The 21202-nt window shown below is 40.2% G+C and overlaps 1 long non-coding RNA gene across 1 annotated transcript in view; it reads right to left on the reverse strand.

The window, feature by feature from the left end:
- Positions 1–392: 392 nt before the first annotated feature.
- The window catches only part of LOC113620875 (uncharacterized), a 465861-nt gene continuing 445051 nt past the window's right edge, over positions 393–21202 (reverse strand). The window contains exon 3 of the long non-coding RNA XR_003432961.1: positions 393–576. This is a non-coding gene — a long non-coding RNA (uncharacterized LOC113620875). The remainder of the gene's footprint in view (positions 577–21202) is intronic.

Consider the following 21202-nt stretch of genomic DNA (forward strand, 5'->3'; position numbering starts at 1 on the left):
ATTTAGTCACAGTTCAGTAGCAGATTGAATAAAAACAATAGGGTTTTCCTTCCTGGGCTACATTTTGCTGACTTCCTTGAAAACTTACTGGCATTAGATTCAGAGCAGGATGAATTGCTTTATAGAATCTGTAAACTTAATGTGTGCACGTGCCACACATGCACAACGCAAGACATTGGAGAGGAAAAATGACTTGGTGAGATATTTTGTCACTTACGGATTTTCTTTTATAGAAAAAAATCCCAGTTTTATACTTTTATTAGCTGTCTCGTTTTATGTAGGAGCCTTCTCCCTCCCTCTTTGGGACTAAAGCTCTGACAAAGCCAGAAATATATTCAAGAATGGAGAGATGGCTGTCACCATTCCTAAATATTCAGAAGATAATCGCCAACCAAAGTTAGAGCATCTTGACATAAAACATCCCTTCAGCTCCCAAGCCGATTTGCCTATCCAGGATCAAATAAATAGCTGTAGTTATAAAATCATACATACTGATACGTAGTCAGCATCAGGAAAATGACACCAAGAACGTGTGACAGGGATGGCTGCTTTCTCTCCTTGGCTTTTCCTCCGTACCTGGGCAGAGAACAAAGACAGTTTCTTGGAACTAAAAATGACTCTGAAGGAAGGTTAAGTGTAGAATGCAACCAAAAGCATCAGCCCTGGGTTTTCCCACTTTAGGGCTAAAACTGAAATGTGACATTATTATAAGGATTGAAATATGAAACAACTTTGTCTTTAAGAAACAGAACTGACTCCATGTAAATGGACTTTGATCAAGAGGCTGAAAGGGGGAAATGTTTTACTTAATCAGACCCAGAGCCAAACTACCCCATGCCATGAGCCATTTCAGTTCTACTTGAGGATGGGAGAGTATGGTCAATTTTAATTCGACTTTGATAGGCGAAACTTTCATGTGAATTACATATTTGCCAATTTGCGTTAATATTAGACACTTAACACCTCACCTAAAGTGCTGATGCCAGGAAAGCCTGCAGGATTCATCATTCCCTATGCCTGAAAGAGCACAAAAAACTCAGATTCTCTGCCATGACCTATTAATTATGTTGAATCATTATTTTTGACTTGATGGTTCATTCATGTCACTGTGGCTGTTTTCAAGAATGTAGGAAAAATGCAGATGCCAGGGGAATTTTCATTTCTTACCTAGAGCCAACTTTAAAAAGTTCCCATGACACTTGAATTTGTCTAGGGTAACTGGTTATACGCTCTGTGGCGTTCATCTTCCCAAGACTAGGGCTTGATTATGCAGTGGTGGTCCTCGCAGTCACTAGACTAGGGAACTCAGCATAAACTAGATTAGGGTTGGAGACACCTCGAGAGAGAACAAATGTGTTGTTTGAAATGGGCCTGTTACATGTTGCATGTTACGTGCCCTGCCTCGTCACGGTCCAGTCAGGCAAACAGAAACCACACTCATGATTTCACACAGAAGGGATCTAGCACACGGAGTTGGTTATACAGGTGCAGATGAGGGCACAGGCCCTTTTGGCCAAAGTACAAATAAAAATCTCTAGAGCGAAATGCTTTCAAACTGCACACAGGGGTTTGGTCGGCTTAACCAAATGCCCTGGTTCAAATTGCATTTCAGCCATTTGGATCGCCTGACTTGCTTCTTTTGGGAGGTATAAAATCTCTCCTCATTTCCTATCGTCAATTGCAACATGGAGTGGCTGAAAATTGTTCAGGCAATTACTGTGCTTCACCAACTGGGTGCCTTTGGCCATAACGGGCATTTGGGGTTTGCAATAGCTCTGCTGTCATTTCCCTTCTTCTGGCTGATCCTGATACAAAGTGCTGACGGCTCTGAGAGCATGTCCTCTTGCTCACTGGAAGGGAAGTCACATTCCTGAAAAAATGCTGTTTGCTTTTAGATGTGCCACGATGATGGGAGTGGAAGGGTGGTGGACAGGAGGATAAAGACAGAGGAGATGGCTCACCCCCAATGTTAATCAAGCCACCATTGATGAGTCCTGTTGACTCTGCCTAATTATCTCTCAAATTCATCCCTTTTCTCTGTTCCAATGAATGTTCCCACTATGTTCCTTCAGGCCATTTCATTCCTCAGCTTAAATATCACAATGACCTTCTAACTGGTTCCTCTGCCTTTGATCCAAACTTCTTCCTATTAATTCTCATGGCAGTGGTTCTCAGCCAGGGGTGTACCGCCCTCAGCAGCAGCAGGCATTTGGAAATGTGGGAGTGTTTGGGGGTTGTGATAATGGGGGTGGGGGGGATATGCTGGCATTAAGGGGGCAGGAGCCAAGGACACTGAAATACCTAATGTATTCATCTCCTATTGCTCTAGTAACGAAATACCACAAACTTAGCAGCTTAAAAAAATACCCATTTATTACCTCACAGCTCTGTAGGTCAGAAGTCTGACAAAGGTCTAAAGGGCTAACGTCAAAGGATCAGTAGGGCCCTGGAGGCCAGGTGGGAGAATCCCTGTCCAAGCACAGTCATGCTGTTGGCAGAATTCAGTTTCATGGGACTGTAGGACTGAGGCTCCAGTTCCCTGGCTGGCTCTCAGCAGGGATTATTCTCAGCTTCTAGGGTCTCCCACATTACTTGGCTCATGACCCCTTCATCTTCAAAGCAGGTAATGATAGGTTGAATTCTTCTTATGCCTTGTGTTTCCTGCCTCCTCTTCTGCCGCGTCTTTCTCTGACTTCTGCTTTGCTCTTCCATTTTCAAGGGCCCGTGTGATTAAATCGAGTCTACCCACTCTGAGTAAATCAGGATAACCTCCCCATTTTAAGGTCCTGTCTTGCAAAGTCCCTTTTGCCATGTAACATAACAGAGTCACAGTTTCCAAGAATTTGAACATGGACATCTTTAAGGAGCCATTAATCTGCCAACCACACCTGGAATGATCTGCACAACAGAGAACTGTTCCACCCAAAATGCCAATAGCAGCCTCACTGAGAAATATCTATCTAGAATGCAAATCTGACTGTGTCTCTTTCCTGCCTTAGAATCCTTCAGGGAACCTTCACTGACTTCAAGATGAAATCCAAGGCAGAGACCAGGAAGGGCTTTATGATCCACTGTCTCTTTAATCCTCTAGCTCACATGTTACTATCCTGCCTCTGCCTCTTGGCTTCAGCCATACTGAATGATTTTCTGACCATCCGGTGTGTTCTCTTACCTCTCATTCCTTATGAAGTCTCTTTCCTCTACCTGGAACGCTCTTTCCCCAAATTCTCACCTACCTTCCTTAACCTAACTTACTCCAACTCAGTTTTCAGGTCTTTCCTGATCTTACTTCCTCATGAAAGCCTGCCATGACCCTTCAAGTCTGAGTTAGGACTCTTCCCACATGCTCCCAGAGCACCTGCATGCCCACCCATACGATTCATCACACTGCTTTGTAATTTCTTGCCTGTTTGTTGGGTCTCCCCTAAGCTCTAAGCTCTAAGAAGACAAGGACGGCATCTGTCTTGTTGCTGTGGTATCCATGGCACTCAGCTCACACCTGTCATGCACTTACAGTTTTATTAAATAAATTACGTGGTCATGTTGACTTTGATATAAAGGGCAGAGTAAATTTGGTTCCAACTTTTCCACAAGAGACATAATCATAACAATAGCCATGTACCAATCTTTGACAGTCAGATAGCATTTTATCAGAACTTTATATCTGCATGAAGTTGGAAGTATTATTACTAAATCAGTATTACAGAGGAGGAAACTTTAAGTCAAACAGAATAAATAACTAATCATAGAAGCAGGTGGCCCAGAGGGGGCAAAGCTAGGAACCAAGTCTAGTTTCTGATTCTCAAGCCAACCATGGTACTTTTCTGAACCAACAACTAGTGTCTTATGGTTTATAAAGCATTATGTCACAGAGTCCTTATAACCTCACTATAAGATAAAAATGTTGATCCCTTTCTCAAACATGAGGAAAGAGACTCATCAATGTTAAGTGACCAAGGTCACACAGTATATGTGGAAAATTCAGAACTAGAAGCCAGATATTCCATTCCTTTTGCTTTAACCATATCACCTATTAACTAGGAAGATGGCAGAACTTGGAGAGTAGAGAAGCCTATCTTGGCACTTTATTCTCAATTTCTTCAAGTCATCATCTCACACCTCCCTGCCCACATGCAAGGAACTTAAACCAGTGAAAAATCTATTTAGACAAATAGGGAACTCCTCTATTCATGAATCATATATATTATATATATATATATTATATATATATAATATATATATATAATGTATGTGATGAAAAGAAAGAAAATTATGTGAATTTAACATTCAAAAAGATGATAAGTGATTAATAATGGCAATTACCTTAAGAATAAATAGATTACCTTAGTGATCACAACACCTATGTGAAATAAAATCTAACCTTGAGGTGGAAACATCTGCCACCATAATGTATCAGTCAGCACTCTTTTGGTTCCTTTGTACCCAACCTCCAAGATAGCCTCCAATAGTCTTCATCTCTTGGTATCCACATCCTTGTGTATTCCCCTCCCACAATGAATCATGGCTGACCCATATCAACAATAGAATACTAAAGAAGTGACAGTGTGTAACTTTCAAGGCTAAGTCATAACAGACATTTGCATCTTCCACCTTGATCTCCTGGATTCCTTGTTCTAGGAGAAGCCATTCACCATGTCATAAGAGCACAAGCAGCTCGGTGGAGAGGTCTGTAGGAAGAGGACATGAAATCTCCTACCAACAGCCAGTATCAATGTACCACCATGTGACTGAGTCACTTTGGAAAGATCTTCCAGTCGCAGTCAAGCCTTCAGGTGACTGCAGCTCCAACCAACACTGAATGAACCAACCAACCCCAAGTCAAGACCACCCAGACAAGCAGCTCCTGAATCTCTGACCCACAGAAACTGTGAGAGATAATAAATGCATATTGTCTTAAGCTACTATGTTTTATAGTAATTTATTAGACAGCAATAGACAGAAATACAGGTTGCAAGTGACAGAACTCCAATTTGAACTAGCTTTAAACAGAGTGGGACCTTTTAACCTATGTAACTATAGGAAGGTCTGGGGGTACATAGCTTCTGGGAAAATGGAATGAGGAACCCAAAAGGAATCAGACCCTTTTCTTTTATCTCTCATCTCTGTTTCTCTCTGCGCATGTTTTATTCTTAAGGCAGAAAACACAGCCACCAAAATGATCAGGTGTTACATCTCACTTTCTCCCATCCCAAGGTCTGAAAGCCTGGAAAGTGCTCCAATTGTCCTAACACAGATCGCATGCCCATCCTAGACCAATCAGTGTAGGCCCAGCTGGTGGGATCCATGAGAATATGTCCAAACCACATGATTAGGGTGAGGAAAACATTTCTTAGAAGTGGAACGGGGCAGGCAGAGTTTCCTTGGAAGTAGAACAGGAGGCCCACTGCCCACTGTGTGTTTGATTAGGAGCATGAGGGTGCATACATGCATGCTCAGGGTTGCTCTGTGCTAATCCCCTGGTGACACTTGACATTACTACTTTCACGTATCATTTCATCACCTGGCCCTAAGGACAAGCTTCTGACCGGCAAGAAGATCTTATCAGCCAAATTTCCAATAAGAAGTAAATCTTGGGGCTTCCCTGGTGGCGCAGTGGTTAAGAATCCACCTGCCAATGCAGGGGACATGGGTTCAAACCCTGGTCCGGGAAGATCCCACATGCCAACATGCCACGGAGCAACTAAGCCCGTGCACCACAACTGCTGAGCCTGCACTCTAGAGCCCGCAAGCCACAACTGCCGAGCCTGCACACCACAACTACTGAAGCGCGCGTGCCTAGAGCCCGTGCTCCGCAACAAGAGAAGCCACCGCAATGAGAAGCCCACGCACTGCAATGAAGAGTAGCCCCCACTCGCCGCAACTAGAGAAAACCCGTGTGCAGCAACAGACCCCATGCAGCCAAAAATAAATAAATATAATAAATAAATTTATTACAAAAAAGAAGTAAATCTTGTTTTTCAAAGAAGGAGAGGAAAAAGAAAAGAAAAATTAACCCAAAGCAGCTCAATATTAGAAAACCCTTTTTAAAATGCTTTCCCTAGAATGTAGGACCTAGAAAACGAGGTAGAGAAATGGTAATAATTAATGATAACAGACACCATCTATCAAGCACAGGTCAGACACATGAGGTTTCTGGATATCACAAAATTTGCCCCATCTCACAGAGCAGGTAAGTGCCAGAGCCAAGGCCACTCCTGGGTCTGTTTGTCACATAAGTCCAAGCTCTTAATCACTATGCAAAATACCAGAGATGGGGTCACATAAGTCCAAGCATTACCCAAGTTCCCGTTTAGCATCTAAGCTAAACAGAGGCGGAACAAGCTGAACACAGCTCAGGATTTATTCTCCTGTATCTAGCTAGACCTCACCTCAGCACTCCTCTGAGCTCCATCTGGGAGAACTGAAATCCAGCCCACACCTGCTGCTCTTGTCTATGAAACAGACCCAAGGCAAAGGTTTTCAGAATTTTTTTATAGCAAAACCTCTGCTTTTCATTGTCCTCAGAAATAAGCTTTGCTAAATCAGTTTCATTTTTGGGTGGCTCTCAGAGGGAGTTACATAAAAAGAAAACCCACGTGACTCATTGTGGCTGAGAGCAAACCATGTGGAACAAAAGATTTTGAGTGTTCATCAAGGCAGGCATGCCATCATCAGTGACAAGTGAGGTCAACATGCAGTTGAGGACCGTTCCTGTGGCACATCAACCATCAACTGTGTCTTGGAGAAGATATATCTCCATCTCATGGTTTCCTTATCTGAAAAGTGGAAGTAAATCACATATCTCACAGTTATTGTGGAGACCAATTGAGGTATCATTTGTAGAAACACCCAGCACGGTACTTGATAAATATTGCCGGAATTTGTCTTTCATCAACAGGAATTTGTTTTGTTCTGTGTTTTAGTGCATGAGACTTTTCTCCTCAAGGAAATTATAAGTTCCTTATGTCAGAGACACCCTATTCTTCCTGTTCTGTACTCTACACATCACCTATGAGCAGGTAGTGCTTGATGTACTAACACAGTGGGCTGTGCTGGGCTCCATGGAGAGCACATTAAACAAACCAGCAGGCAGCATGCTTTCTGGCATGCTGCAATATGCCCTCATTTCAACCAGGTAACAATAATATGGATGAATACCTCAAAGGTTGGATAAACAGATATCCAAGCTAACAGGCTCAGTGACTGTAAGAGACAAGCATATAGATAGATACAAATATTTTAATCCTACAAGTCAAAAATAGTGTCAGTAGGTATAGGAGGTCAGTTGATAGGACCTACTCCTCCACTACCTGATCTAGGCAACCATGCCCTCTCTATGACCCCTTTGACAAGGAAACCCAAGGCGGCCACATTTCAAACCACATGATCCTATCACCTTACTCAGCTGCACAGATGATTGGACCAGAGCTAGCATTTTAAGATACAACTAGGCACAGAATGAAGAATTGGGCCAATCAGATTCCTTCCCTTGGGAAACTGTCTTAGTCTGTTTGGGCTGCTGTAACAAAATACCATAGACGGAGTGTCTTAGAAACATTTATTTCTCACAGTTCAGGAGCCTGGGAAGTCTAAGATCAAGGTTCTGGCAGATTCAATGTCTGGCAAGAGCTGCTTCCTCATTCACAGCCATCTTCTCTCTGTCACCCCACATGGAGGAAGGAAGGTTTCTTTAAGAAGGGCAATAATCCTATCATGAGAACTCCACCTTCCTGATTTAATCACTTCCCAAAGGCCCCCACCTCCTAATACCATCACCTTGGGGGTTAAGATTTCAGCAAATGAATATGAGAGGGACACAAACACCCAGTCTCTAGCAGAATGTAAACCTAGAAATACCGAGAGAAAAAGGCAGTGTAAGATGGAAGTTAAAACCGAAAGTATACTATTAGGAGGCAGATTACAGTAGGAAATAAAGACTGGAGTCAGATGGCCTGGATCCATGTACCAGCTGTTAGTTCCTACCTGTGTGATCTTAAGCAAGATACTTCACCTCTCTGCATCTCAGAGCCCTCATCTGTAAAATGGAGATGAGCATAGAACCTGCCTTGTAGGCTTAATGTAAGGATTCAAAGAGCATATGAATATGGAAAGTTCTTGAAATGATAGCTGACATACAGTTAGTGCCATACAAGGGATGGCTAGTATTACCAGGTAGACTCCAGGATCAAGGCAAGTCCATGCCATGTGCAGGCCATTAAGAGAAAGCAGAAACTATGAGAGACCATAGGAAGCTGGTCAATACTGAGGGATAATGAAGCATGTGCAGGGAGAAGCCATGAGTCACAAAGACCCCCTACCTCATGAGAGAGATACACAGAGCATAACCTGTCTTGAAGATGAATTTCCTCCAATTTCCTTGAAATGGACTCCCTGGAGGATGGGTCAACCTGCCTGTTCTCTGAGCTGGGCAACCTAAAGAACCTAAAAACTTAGTTCAAGAAGGACCCTGAATAAGCAGAAGCATTATGTCTTTACTGCTAGGAAGTCTGCAAAGGCTAGATGGAAATAACATACCCCAATTTTTTCAGTAAAGAGAAAAATAATGAGGCTCTGAAAAAAACCCATCAGTATGCCCCTTACCTCATCATGAATTTCTGGTGCAAGCCCCAAGTTGGCATATAGGAGCTTTCCATATCTAGCAAAGTGATAACCCTTATCAAGGAGGCAGAGTCTGAAGCAAAGAATGTCTTGCAGCCCTGATAAGCTCTAAGGGGCTGGGCCAGGGTAATGGACCATAGGAGATGGAGCAGGGGTCTGCCAGCCTCAATAATACAGCATTGTTGCTGCATTGGAAAATGTTTTAATTTACATTTTCAAGTGCAAAATATTTCCCCCTCATGCTTTAGCTAAATTAGGTAGTTAAAGTCTGTGAAGTGGCAGTAATTGGAAACAATGGATTTTATATTTGACATTTATTATTTTAGTGGAATCTGTTTTACATTTATATCAAACATCCAAGGACCCCTGAAGAAGTTGCTTTTGCCATTGCATTGCCATTTAATTCTAATAATGCACTTTGAATCCCCAAGTCTTGATTATAATTATATCGTTTCAGATGGAGTAAGAGATAGGATAGAGGTAAACCTTCAATGGCAGTTGTACCCCCATGCTTTCCTCTCCTTTGTTGAACTTTCATAGGCTGATAATTTGTTCAATGTATTTTACCCTAATTTTTTACACTTTCATGTTGTTCTCTAATTACTTTATATACTTTAGTCTTACTTCACCACAAAGCTACTTAAGGGCAAAGAGCATGGCTTATAACCTCATAGTACTTGCTTTGAATCCAAGCACGTAATAAGAATGAAGAAATGTTTGATTGACTATTCAAAACACATTAGTGTTATCTTATAGGCAACGGAGAGCAGACCCCAGGGGAGGCAGTTGGAAAGACAAAATTCCAGTTTGGTACAAGGAAAGACTCTTATAGAGCTACTTAAGTTGGATTAGGCTGATCCAAAAGTGGTGAGTCCTTTGTCCCCAGTAGTGTTCAAACAGAAATTCAATGACCACTTGATAGTGAGGAAATCAGCCAGTAATTAAAAGGTTTGGAGTCAAAAAGAATTGGGCCAGACCCCTAGCTCCATACCTTAAAACTGTGCAACCATAGCTAAGTTACTGACCCCCCTCTGAGCCTCAGCTTCCTCATCTTTCAATGGGATAAACTGTCTACCTCTTATGAAAAGTGAGGAAACATATCCATGTAATGAATCAGATGTCCTGAGGGGCCCCCAGATATTCAGTGGTTCTTTCTCCCTTAAGACAGCCCACGTCCTTCATGGTGGAGACAGGTCAAAAATTACCATTTCATTCTTGACTTTGATAATTAAAGAAACCGAGACTAAGCAAAGCTTTAAAATAAAATTCAAAGATAACACTAGAAATAAAACCAGAATGCATACCATCCAAATTATAGGAGAAGCTGAAAGTAACTGAGAAAAAAGGGAAAAAGAAAATCTAAGATGACAGAGGCCATAAAGTAAAATGATATAACAAAAATAACATATTTATTAATGTAGATGAAAGTATTGGTGCCAGGGCCCATAGTAAAGACCTTATGTACTTTATCTCATTTAGTTCTCACGTGCCCTAGAGATTGGCATCATCGTTATGTGCATTTTACAGGTGAGAAACCTATGGCTCAGGGAAATAGAAAATTCTTAAATTTACCCAAATTTGAACTGTAGTAGCCCAACCACAGAGGGCATCGTCCTAAACATTATGACACCATGTAGGAACAAAAGGAGGATGCGTATCTCTAGATGTCTAAATATGCTCACAGATTTACACTGGTAGAAGTGAATGGGTCAGAAATAAATGAAAATATTAAATAGTGTTTATTTCTATATAGGTAGTGGGATTATGAGCAATCTCAATTTTCTTTTTTAATGTTGTCCATATTTTCTGAAATTTTCTGCAGTGAGCGTATATTTTTATAGTCAGGGGTAAGGCTGTAAAATTTACAATAGATTGTTCCTTTTCTTTTTATACTAGGAAGCCTTAAGTCATGGTAAAAAATTCTTGAGATTTTCATGGGATTTATGCTTCCTGAGGGAAAATGTTTCCAAAGGGTTCTCATTATTTCTTCCAGTGGAACCAGAATTAAAACTAGTAGATGAAACTGTTTCTTTTGTTGTGTCTAGTATAAGGACTTTTTAAAAAAAAAAAAAAAAAGTAGAGGAAGGTTTTGTCAGAGGAAAACTAAATAACCTCTCATCCTATGTTACAATTTGATTCAAAGTAAAAATTTTAAAATATGGTTGTCAGAAGTTCTACAATGAAGTTTGAAGCACTGGTATAAAGCATGTCTCATCTGAGGAGTTCAGAGAGAGCCCCACATCCAGGAAAAGCCCCACCCAAAAAGCAGCATGTGAGAGTGCATGCTACACACTAGCCATGTGGTCACACAGCAATACAGTCTTCCCCAAAGTATTTCCATTCCACCAAACCAGAGAAATTGCCGGAAAGCATCCTAATGTTGAGTCCAGCCTTTCTTTTGCAAAGAGGAAACTGAGAACCTGAAGGGCTATATCACTTTGTTTCCAGCATTTCCTCCCTAGACAAAGCTGTGGCTGTCACTCACCTGGATTCCTCCCTTGATCTGATTCGTGCCCACTCCAGCCTCTCTCAAATCCACTTACCACCTACTGATCACCCCACTCTCCGACTCGTGGCTTCTTACTGCTCTTACAATAAAGAACAGTGTTCTTACCATGTTTGACAAGGTCCCCCATAATCTGACCCTATCCCTCTCACGTTATCTAAATCACCCTCTTTAATTCTCTAAGTTCCAACTGCACTCTTCTTTCTGTTTTCCAAACTTGCCATTCTACCTTCCACCAAAGCACCTTCACGGGTGCTCTCTTCCTCCATCTGCTGGTCTCCTAGATAATTTCCACTCAGAAGCCATCCCAGGCTCTAGTCCCAGTCAGATTCCTTTCACCCATCATCTATATGTCCTTCCTAGCACTCATCACAGCTGTAGCTTTACATTTCTGTGTCTGTTTTCTCCCACTAGGTTGTAAATCCCAAGGGATAGGGACGTGTCAGTTTCATCCACCATTCCATCACCAGAACTAGCCCCGTGCCTGCCACATTGTAGGGCTTCATCAACATTTGTTGGGTGAATGAGTGGGTGGCACACAGCAAATCAAGGATAGAGCAGGGTAAGTCCTTCATCCCACACTATTTCTTTTATACTTTGGGGGACAGAAAAGGAACTTCTGGAATCCCAGGAATTTGTCCACGCTGCATTGTCTAAAATTGCTTATTCCTCTTATCTTAGAAACACAGTTTTAGAACCAGTGGGGCATTAGATGTCATCTAATCCAAGCTTCTCATTTTATAATCAAAGAAACAGGGGCCCAGAGAAGTTACATGGTTTCTCCAGGGCACATACCAGTAGTGATGTAGTCAAAACCCAAAACCCAAAACTAGGACTCCAGCATTGTTTCTAAAGAACCCATTGTCTCTTCCAAATAGGGCTGCCTTTATCCATCAGTTGTAGCTCTAGCCCAATACTTTTTTTTCCTTCTGACTTCTCTCAAAGTCTCCCTTTCCACCCTCGATCCCAAGTCCCCACTGAATTCCTGCATTTTACTTAGAGTGGCAAAACTACTTGCTTGTGTTTGGTTCAACATGTTTCCCTGACATTCTGAACTTTCAATAAATCAACCAATGACAAAAATGTATTCAGTCCCTCCTGTGTCTTCAGACTAATCTGGGCACCACAGGGAATAAGGGAAAGACACAAACGTCCTTATGACAGTCAAGAAACAGAAAAGCTACTTAAGGAAGTAGGGTTTGCACACCTAACACTACTAGAAGGGAGAAAAAAACAGTACTGTTAGTAATCAAGCTTTTGAATATAGACTCTAAGTGCTACAGAGATTCAGCCAAAGAAAGACAAGGAAGGCTGCATGTGGAAGGTAGAAGTTGATCTGGAGCTTGAAGGAAGGGAAGAACCTGGACCTGCAGAGAGGAGAGAGAAAAAGCAAATCACCATCTTCCAACAAAGGATAATGTCTCAATAAGCCTCATCAGCAAGTTTTGTAAAATATCAACCAAATGAAGAGCAGGGCCAGGTTTGGCAACATGAAGAAAAGTAAGGGCGGAACATCTTTTCCAAATTCCATAAGGACAACTGACAGACAAGTTAGTGAGGCTTGGAGTATGACTCTTAGACTCTGCTATGACCTCTCTGTCATCATCTGGTCCAGATGTCAATATTAATAGTTAATAATAAAGTCAACCATTATTGAAATCTAACTACATGGCATGCATTGTGTTAAGTGCTTTGCATGTATTGCCTCACTTATTCTCACTTAATCTTCCCAATACTCCTATGAGAACAGATAATGTTATTATCCTCACTTTATATGAGGAAACTGAGGCTTTGGCAGAGTAGATAACTTGCCAAAGAAGATTACATGGCTGGATTACATAAATCCAGTCTCAACTCAAATTCTCTGATCTCAGCCTGAGCAACAATAAAAATAACTCAGAAGTTTCCAATGCCATTTTTAAAAACCTAAATAATAGCGCAGAGCATGAACTGAGAAAACCATTCATTCTACCTATTATGGATAATTGTAAGCAACTTTTTTGCGTTGTGCAGGAATCCAGAGATGCAAAAGGGTCAGTTCTCACAACTTTACAGTATTAAAATTTCATTAGTTTAAAACCATTAAGTCATTAAGGGGGAGAAAAGCTACAGTGTATCTGAATTGGCAACCCCAAAACTACACGAATCCCTTTCCATTCTTCCCTCAACACTGAATTGTTCTTCCTGGTGTTAATAACAGCATTTTAACACACCCATTAGGTGTAACAGATGTAAACTGCAGCACCAAAGCAAAGAAGAAAGGGAGGGAGAGAGGGATTCCAAAAAATTGTCTTCTGTTATTGTCGAACGATGTAGCCACCGCTTCTATCTTCCCTCCACCTCCGGTAATGTGTGTTGACAACAGTGACACCTCCTGGTGAAAACAAACTCGATCTCCTGCTGCATTTCATTTTGCTCACTCACTGCAAATTACTCTTGACTCTTCTTGTTGCCTCCAGGTGTAATTTTCTTTTCCTCATCTGTAAAAGCATACACTGACCGGCCCATCTTCAACCTCAGAAACTCAATAACTCAGTGCTAACCTGACCACAGAACTCCACTACACAAAGCCCCCCGAGTTTCATCCTGAACACATCAGCATGATTAGCCCAGAGACCCAATTCATAGTCTTCCTACTTACAGCTACATTAAATATACGTAAAACAAACTAAATACCAGCTACTGAAAAATAGTTCAATTAAATCCTACAATGAGACTGCCTCTTGATTTTAATGTGTTTGATCCCCTGGGAAACATGGTTGGTGTATGCCTTTCTTTTCCTGTAGAATGCTTCTTTGGTCTCGGACTTGTGTAAATCATACAGCCACCAAAAAGACTAAAAGATGTTGGTATTATTGTTAACCAAAAGCAGTAAAAGATTTGTTTAATGAGTGTGGAACGTACTGTTTCATCTCATTTGCAGAACATTCTAGGGCATGATCCCTGTGGTTACCTTGAGAATAGTATATTGGAAAATATAGTAAGGTGTTTTGTCCCTTCTTTGAAAGCAGTGCAGCATTTTATTTGTTAAACTAGACCACTGAATAAGCATAGTTGAAGGAGAGAGGAATTGGCCAATCACAGGAGAGAGCGGAGAGCTCAGACTCCACGGTATTCTCAAATTTTATAAAATAGCTGAGGGCCTCTGTTGTTCTCTCTAAAAGGAAGGCATTGAGTGTTTCAAGGCATGAAGAATTTACCTTGAAACTGGGTTTGCTTCTATTCCATGCACAGTCTGCACAATGTGAGTGTTTGGCTAACTAAACCTTGTAAGTTCACAGGTTGGAAAATGTCTATGAACTTTCCCTTAGTTATGCTTTTATTTTGAAAAGGTTCCTCTGAGAGATCTGCACAGTAATTCTCAGGTGAACTTGCATCCTAAATTAATAAAAATTCAAACCCTAGCTCCTTCCCACATCTAGTGATTCTTTTGGCAAATAAACCTTGGAGATTAGATTATGTCTTTGCTATGCATGAACAGAAAACACTTGTATTAGAGAGAACAAAAGCCCTTCAAACTGATCAAAAAGGAAAAGGCAGTTGGGTTGTGGAAGCTATGTTTTTGCTTCTGTTTTGTTTTTCAATGAAAATTGCGGTTGAAATTTCAACTTCATTCTGACATAGTGAAGATTCCAAACATGGGCATTTCAAATCATGCATGCAAAAGCAAATTGTGGTGGAAGGGCCAGTTCCTAAACTCTCTGCTTGCTTTAAAACACACATGAAATATAGACAACGGGACTAGAGAACGTGTTTCATGATTAACCAAGCATTAAAATGACAGATCTGGATCATGTCAGCACATAATATACAGGTACTGAATTTATGTTTGGACTTCATTAAGTAGTTTATTTATTTCATCAACAGTGACTAAAGTGTGTGCAGTGGGTTAAGCAAAATGCTAGGTGTTGGGAACAATGATGACCCCTGCCCTCAAGGGAGATCAGTCTAGTAGGAGAAGAAAGAGTTGTTTGGGACATACATATACTAAAAATTATTCATTATTTATCTGAAATTCAGATTTAATTAGGTGTCCTGTATTTTTATCTATTAAATCCTGTAGCCCCAGGAGAAGGTAAATGGGCGATTTCATCACAGCGTGAAGTGGTAAGTATGATCTGAGTGCTGAACAAGTGCATACAGAGGTACAGGTAACCCAGATTTGGGAACCAGTATCTAAACGATGAATAGGAGTTAACCAGGAAAAGAGAAAGAGGTAAGGGATTTCAAGAGGAAATGCAAGTTCAAAGTTCACATGGAGTCAAAGAGACTGGCACATGTCTATCACTGTTGTTAAAAATGACAGAGCATAGGGTGATAAGGCAGGGCAGATAAGCAGATGCCAAGCTATGGGGGCCCTATAAAGGCATGTGGGCACTCTTAGGATGGTGGAGAGTTGTAAAGGTTTCTAGGCAGAGGTGTTATACAATCAGATACATGATTTAGGAAGACTATTTTGGGTGAATGGTGGAAAATGGATTGACAGCTGGCAAGACAGGGGGCAAGAAACCCGTTGAAATAATTTGCCTAAGGGACACTGGTGACTTGAACTAAAATCCTAGCAATGGGGATGTAAGAAGTGGGTAAATTAGACAGACACCTGTCGTAGAAATGGACTACGAGATAGGCACAAGAAGATTTGATGATCAACTGGATGTGGGGTTGTTGGAAAGGAAGGAATGAAGTATAATAATTGAGTATAATTCAGCACTTATAGATCAGTCACTATGCTAACTGCTACATGCATATATGTACAGTCCTTACAAGTCTATGCAATAGGCACTATTATTCCGGTTTTATAAGTGAGAAAAAATGAGATTTAGAGAGACAAATAAGTAATTAGCCTGTAAAGCTAATTGTAAGTGATGCAGTAAGAATGATGACCAGGTTTGGAGGCTGGGCAAAGGGCTGAACAATGGTACCGCTGACCAAGATTAGAAATATAGGAGGGTATACATTTGTGGGAAAGATGCTGAGCTCCTTTTTAGAGTTATTGAGTCTTAGGTGCCTGGGAATGATGTCTGAGGGAAACTGGATAGATGGGTTTAGAGTTCAGCCAAGGGACTGGACCAGGAATCAGGACTGGGAAGTCATCAGAGTAGCGCTCAAAATTAAAAATATAGATAAGGTGACGGAATTCCCTGGCAGTCCGGTGGTTAGGACTCCATGCTTCCACTACAAGGGGCGTGGGTTGGGGAACTAACATCCCGCAGACTGTGCCGCGAAGCCAAAAAACAAGGAGTATACATAAGATGAGAGTACGGGTCACTGTAAGAGTATATGTAAGATGACCCAGAGAAGGTATACAGACTGAGACCAGAAAGGGGCCTAGGGAAGAATCCTGAGAAACACCAACGTTTAAGGGTCAGGAGTGGCCAGAGTAGTAGGGGAAAGACCAGGAGAAAATTGTCTCAAGGAAAAAAAGAGGACCCTCTAAGATGTAGGAAGTGTCAGCACTGTGATTTGAGCTATGCGAGATGTGCTCTTGTATAGGAGCAGAAAAGTTCCAAAGCTAGCTGGTTGAAGTAAAAGGATGTAAATTAGTAAATTTAGGGTATATACTGGCGTACAAGGAGAGACAGATAAAACAGGGGGAGAGGAAGGTGGAAGTGTAAACTGCTGTGTATTCTTGCCAGCCCAGTGACCAGGTAGGAGTAAAGTCAATTTCAATAAAGACTAAACTGTACATTTTAATAAGTTCAATACAGACCAACGCCACTCCTGGTTGATCTAGTCATGGGGAGGGGGGTGCCACCACCCCATGCTGATGGTGTTATTAGGAAAAACAAAGGTGGGGGTGGAGCCATATTCAACCAAGCAGGTTTGACCCAAAGGAAGAGTCTGGGGAGGTGCTGGGGAAAGGAAGGAGTTTAAAGCGGTTTCGGTTGATGATGAACCCAAGTGATTGGCAGAATGAAATTCAAAAAGAAACTTTTTTAAACATCTTTATTAGAGTATAACTGCTTTACAGTGCTGTGTTAGTTGCAGTTGTATAGCAAAGTGAATCAGCTACATGTATACATATATCCCCATATCTCCTCTTTTTTGCGTCTCCCTCCCACCCTCCCTCTCCCACTCCTCTAGGTGGACACAACGCACCAAGCTGATCTCCCTGTGCTATGCAGCTGCTTCCCACTAGCTATCTATTTTACATTTGGTACTGTATATATGTCAATGCCACTCTCTCACTTCATCCCAGCTTACCCTTTCCCCTTCCCGTGTCCTCAAGTCTGTTTTCTACGTCTGCATCTTTATTCCTATCCTGCCCCTAGGTTCTTCAAAACCCTTTTTCTTTTTATATTCCATATATGTTAGCTTATGGTATTTGTTTTTATCTTTCTGACTTACTTCACTCTGTATGACAGACTCTAGGTTCATCCACCTCACTACAAACAATTCAATTTTATTTCTTTTTATGGCTGAGTAATATTTCATTGTATATATGTGCCACATCTTCTTTATCCATTTATCTGTCGATGGACATTTAGGTTGCTTACATGTCCTAGCTATTGTAAATAGAGCTGCAATGAACATTGTGGTACATGACTCTTTTTGAATTATGGTTTTCTCAGGGTATATGCCCACTATTGGGATTGCTGGGTCATATGGTAGTTCTATTTTTAGTTTTTTAAGGAGCCGCCACTGTGCTCCATAGTGGCTGTATCAATTTACATTTCCACCAACAGTACAAGAGGGTTTCCTTTTCTCCACACCCTCTCCAGCATTTATTGTTTGTAGCTTTTTTGATAATGGCCATTCTGACTGATGTGAGATGATACCTCATTGTACTTCTGATTTGCATTTTTCTAATGATTAGTGATATTGAACAACCTTTCAGGTGTTTGTTGGCAATCTGTGTATCTTCTTTGGAGAAATGTCTATTTAGGTCTTCTGCCCATTTTTGGATTGAGTTGTTGTTTTTTTTTTTTGATATTGAGCTGCTTGTATATTTTGGAGATTAATCCTTTGTCAGTTGCTTCATTTGCAAATATTTTCTCCTGTTCTGAGGGTTGTCTTTTAACCTTGTTTACGGTTTCCTTTGCTGTGCAAACACTTTTAAGTTTCATTAGGTCCCATTAGTTTATTTTTGTTTTTATTTCCATTTCTCTAGGAGGTGGGTCAAAAAGGATCTTGCTGTGATTTATGTCATACAGTGTTCTGCCTATGTTTTCCTCTAAGAGTTTTTTAGTGTCTGCCCTTACATTTAGGTCTTTAATCCATTTTGAGTTTATTTTTGTGTATGGTGTTAGGGAGTGTTCTAATTTCATTATTTTACATGTAGCTGTCCAGTTTTCCCAGCACCATATATTGAAGAGGCTGTCTTTCCTCCATTGTATATTCTTGCCTCCTTTGTCAAACATAAGGTAACCATATGTGCATGGGTTTATCTCTGGGCTTTCTATCCTTTTCCATTGATCTATATTTCTGTTTTTGTGCCAGTACTATAGTGTCTTGATTACTATAGCTTTGTAGTATAGTCTGAAGTCAGGGAGCCTGATTCTTCCAGCTCCGTTTTTCTTTCTCAAGATTGCTTTGGCTATCCGGGGTCTTTTGTGTTTCCATACAAATTTTAAGATTTTTTTGTTCTAGTTCTGTGAAAAATGCCATTGGTAGTTTGATAGGGATTGCATTGAATCTGTAGATTGCTTTGGGTAGTATAATCATTTTCACAGTGTTGATTCTTCCAATCCAAGAACATGGTATATCTCTCCATCTGTTTGTATCATCTTTAATTTCTTTAATCACTGTCCTACATTTTTATGCATACAGGTCTTTTGTCTCCTTATGTAGGTTTATTACTAGGTATTGTATTCTTTTTGTTGCAGTGGTAAATGGGAGTGTTTCCATAATTTCTCTTTCAGATTTTTCATCATTAGTGTATAGGACTGCAAGAGATTTCTGTACATTAATTTTGTATTCTGCTACTCTACCAAATTCATTGATTAGCTCTTGTATTTTCTGGTAGCCTCCTTAGGATTCTCTATGTATAGTATCATATCATCTGCATCAGTGACAGTTTTACTTTTCCAATTTGGATTCTTTTTATTTTTCTTCTCTGATTTCTGTAGCTAAAACTTCCAAAACTATGTAGAAAAATAGTGGTGAGAGTGGACAACCTTGTCTTGTTCCATTAGTGGAAATGGTTTCAGTTTTTCACCACTGACAGTGATGTTTGCTGTGGGTTTGTCATATATGGCCTTTATTATGTTGAGGTAAGTTCCCTCTATGCCTACTTTCTGGAGGGTTTATAAGATAAATGGGTGTTGAATTTTGTCAAAAGCTTTTTCTGCATCAGTGAAATGATCATATGGTTTTTATCCTTCAGTTTGTTAATATGGTGTATCACATTGATTGATTTGCCTATATTGAAGAATCCTTGTATTCCTGGGATAAATCTCACTTGATCATGGTGTATGATCCGTGTAATGTGTTGTTGGATTCTGTTTGCTAGTATTTTGTTGAGAATTTTTTCATCTATGTTCATCAGCAAATATTGGCCTGTAGTTTTCTTTCTTTGTGACATCTTTGTCTGGTTTTCGTATCAGGGCTATGGTGGTCTCGTAGAATGAGTTTGGGAGTGTACCGCCCTCTGCTATATTCTGGAAGAGTTTGAGAAGGATAGTTGTTAGCTCTTCTCTAAATATTTGATAGAATTCACATGTGAAGCCATCTGGTCCTGGGCTTTTGTTTGTTAGAAGATTTTTAATCACTGTTCCAATTTCAGTGCTTGTCATGGGTCTGTTCATATTTTCTATTTCTTCAAGGTTCAATCTCAGAAGGTTGTGCATTTCTAAGAATTTGTCCATTTCTTCCAGGCTGTCCATTTTATTGGCATATAGTTGCTTGTAGTAATTTCTCATGATCCTTTGTATTTCTGCAGTGTCAGTTGTTACTTCTCCTTATTCATTTCTAATTCTGATGAATTGAGTCTTCTCCCTTTTTTTCTTGTTGAGTCTGGCTAATGGTTTATCAATTTTGTTTATCTTCTCAAAGAACTTCTCAACTTTTAGTGTTATTTTTCTTTGCTATCATTTCCTTAATTTCGTTTTCATTTACTTCTGATCTGATTTTTATGATTTCTTTCCTTCTGCTAACTCACGGTTTTTTTATTCTTCTTTCTCTAATTGCTTTAGGTGTAAGGTTAGGTTGTTTATTTGAGATGTTTCTTGTTTCTTGAGGTAGGATTGTATTGCTATATTCTTCCCTCTTAGAACTGCTTTTGCTGCATCCCATAGGTTTTTGGTCATCCTGTTTTCATTGTCATTTGTTTCTAGGTATTTTCTGATTTCCTCTTTGATTTCTTCAGTGGTCTCTTGGTTAATTAGTAGAGTATTGTTTAGCCTCCATGTTTGTACTTTTTTACAGATTTTTTTCCTGTAATTGATATCTAGTCTCATAGCATTGTGGTCAGAAAAGATACTTGATACAATTTCAATTTTCTTAAATTTACCAAGGCTTGATTTGTGACCCAATATATGATCTATCCTGGAGAATGTTCCATAAGCAATTGAGAAGAAAGTGTAATCTGCTGTTTTGGGATGGAATGTCCTATAAATATCAATTAAGTCCATTTTGTTTAATGTATCATTTAAAGCTGTGTTTCCTTATTTATTTTCACTTTGGATGATCTGTCCATTGGTGAAAGTGGGGTGTTAAAATCCCCTACTATGATTGTGTTACTGTCGATGTCCTCTTTTATGGATGTTAGTGTTTGTCTTATTATGTATTGAGGTGTCCCTATGTTGGGTGCATAAATATTTGCAATTGTTATATATTCTTCTTGGTTTGATCCCTTGATCATTACATAGTTCCTTCTTTGTCTCTTGTAATAGTCTTTATTTTAAAGTATATTTTGTCTAATATGAGAATTGCTACTCCAGCTTTCTTTGATTTCCATTTTCATGGAATATCTTTTTCCATCCCCTCACTTCAGTCTGTATGTGTCCCTAGGTCTGAAGTGGGTCTCTTATAGACAGCATATGTACAGGTTTTGTTTTTGTATCCATTCAGCCAGTGTATGTCTTTCGGTTGGAGCATTTAATCCATTCACATTTAAGGTAGTTATTGATATGTATG

The sequence above is a fragment of the Aethalodelphis obliquidens genome, unplaced genomic scaffold, assembly GCF_003676395.1.
Source record: "Aethalodelphis obliquidens isolate GAN/ISIS:26980383/991018 unplaced genomic scaffold, ASM367639v1 scaffold8, whole genome shotgun sequence".
NCBI lineage: Eukaryota > Metazoa > Chordata > Mammalia > Artiodactyla > Delphinidae > Aethalodelphis > Aethalodelphis obliquidens.